General features: G+C 38.2%; 1 non-coding gene across 1 annotated transcript; it reads left to right on the top strand.

Moving 5' to 3' along the window:
• Positions 1 to 1,512: 1,512 nt before the first annotated feature.
• Positions 1,513 to 1,619, top strand: LOC121208356 (small nucleolar RNA R71). Its single transcript, XR_005903338.1, has one exon. It is a non-coding gene; the product is annotated as a small nucleolar RNA R71 (small nucleolar RNA).
• Positions 1,620 to 2,278: the final 659 nt, after the last annotated feature.

Genomic DNA, 2,278 nt, shown 5'->3' with positions numbered 1-2,278 from the left:
TCGATGTGTTGCTAGAATTACGAGCTTGAAGAGTGATTGTTTCATCTCCTACACAGAGTGTGAGTTCACCTGTGCCAACATCAATAATCATTTTAGCAGTTGCTAAAAAGGGCCTTCCTAGAATTAAAGGAGTGTTGCTATCCTCCTCTATGTCTAGAACAATGAAGTCAACGGGAAATATAAATTTATGGATTTTAACTAGCACATCTTCAATAATACCCCTAGGGAATCTTATAGTTTTATCTGCTAATTGAATGCTCATCCTAGTCTATTTGGGTTTCCCGAGACCTAGTTGCTTAAACATTTTGTAAGGCATGACGTTTATACTAGCCCCTAAACCTGCTAATGCATTATTAACATCTAAACTACCAATTAAGCAAGGAATCGTAAAACTCCCTGGATCTTTAAGTTTGTTGGGTAGTTTATTCTGGAGAATAGCTGAGCAAACTGTGTTTAGTTTCACATGTGATGCCTCATCCAACTTGCGCTTATTTGCTAAAAGCTCCTTTAAAAATTTCATTGCGTTTGGCATCTGCGATAGGGCTTCAATAAACGGTAAGTTAATGTGTAATTTTTTAAGAGTTTAAAGAATTTACCAATTTGATCATCTGAACGGTCTTTCCTTGTCGTGTTGGGGTATGGCACACGAGGTTTATATTCGACATTCACTAATTTGTTTTTATTATAACCTACCTCACCTTGACCTCTGCTTACCACAGTTTCTTGCCTCGGTTCTGGGTTAGCTCAACAAATCCTTCTTCATCTTGAACATTAATTGCGTTGAGCTGTTCCCTTGGGTTAGGTTCAGTATTATTTGGCAAGCTACCTTGTGGTTATTCAGAGATTAGTTTGGAAAGCTGGCCTATCTGAGTTTTGAGCCCTTGGATCGACACTTGTTGATTTTTGAGTGCTGTCTTTGTGTTCTGGAAACGGGTTTCTGATATCGAGATAAACTTTGTGAGCATCTCTTCAAGGTTCAACTTCTTTTCCTGTTGATAGGGTGGTTGTTGAAAACCCGGAGGATGTTGTGGTCTTTAATTTCCTTGACCGCCTCACGAGAAATTTGGGTGGTTCCTCCAGCCTGCACTATAAGTGTTACTATATGGATTGTTTTGAGATCAAGGATTATTACCCATGTAATTTAATTGCTCGTTATTCATGTTGTGGCCATAAGGTTGGTATTTCGAATGGCTTGTTCCACCTCCACTTGCTTCGCACTGGATTACTGGATGTCCCTGAGTAGAACCAAGTAAACCATCAATCTTTTTATTTAGAAGTTCTACCTGGTTTGATAGCATAGTAACCGAATCGACATTATAAACGCCGGCTATTTTTGTAGGCTTTATCCTCATGACTTGCCACTGATAGTTATTCAGTGACATCTCCAATATAAACTCAAAAGCATCTTCAGGTGTTTTATTATTGATGGTTCCGCCAGCAGCTGTGTCAACCATTTGCCGTGTCGAAGGATTCAGGCCATTATGGAACGTTTGAACCTATAGCGAAAGCGGTAACCCATGGTGAGGGCACCTTCTCAGTAAGTCCTTGTATCTCTCCCATGTATCGTAAAGGGTTTCTAAGTCCATCTGCACAAACGAAGAGATATCATTACCTAATTTGGCCATTTTAGCCGGCGAGAAATATTTTAATAGAAATTTTTTGGTCATTTGTTCCCAAGTAGTGATTGACCCTCGTGGTAATGAGTTCAACCAACGTTTATCTTTGTTCCTCAATGAAAAGGGAAACAACCGAAGACATATGACATCATCGGAAACACCATTGATTTTAAATGTATCGCATAGTTCCAAAAAGTTTGCTAAGTGAGCGTTGGGATCTTCATCCTGCAAACCATCAAACTGAACAAACTATTGTATCATTTGAATTGTGTTAGGTTTTAGTTCAAAAGTATTTGCAGCTACAGCAGTTCTAACTATGCTTGATTCAGTTCCTGTTAAAGAAGGTTTAACATAATCATACATAGTGTGTGGAGTAAGATTTTGATTAACCGCAATTACAGGAGGTAGCTGATTGTTTTGGTTTTCATCCATCTCTTCGGTTGGGGGTTGAGTATCGTCCTCTTGCTCGTTCTATGTGTATCTTAAGCTTCGCCTTATTTCTCTTCGGTTTCTACGAACTATGCGATCGATTTCTTCGTCAAAAAGTAGTGGTCCTGACGGGTTTCTTCTAGTCATAAACTATAAAAAACCTGTTAAGAGAAAGAAAAAGTAAATTAATAAATAATAATAATAATAATTAAATTTCAAGAAAAATAAATGGC

Source organism: Gossypium hirsutum, chromosome A01, assembly GCF_007990345.1.
Source record: "Gossypium hirsutum isolate 1008001.06 chromosome A01, Gossypium_hirsutum_v2.1, whole genome shotgun sequence".
Classification (NCBI taxonomy): Eukaryota; Viridiplantae; Streptophyta; class Magnoliopsida; order Malvales; family Malvaceae; genus Gossypium; species Gossypium hirsutum.
The sequence above is the reverse complement of the archived record's forward strand: the minus strand, read 5'-3'. Positions and strand labels throughout refer to the sequence as shown.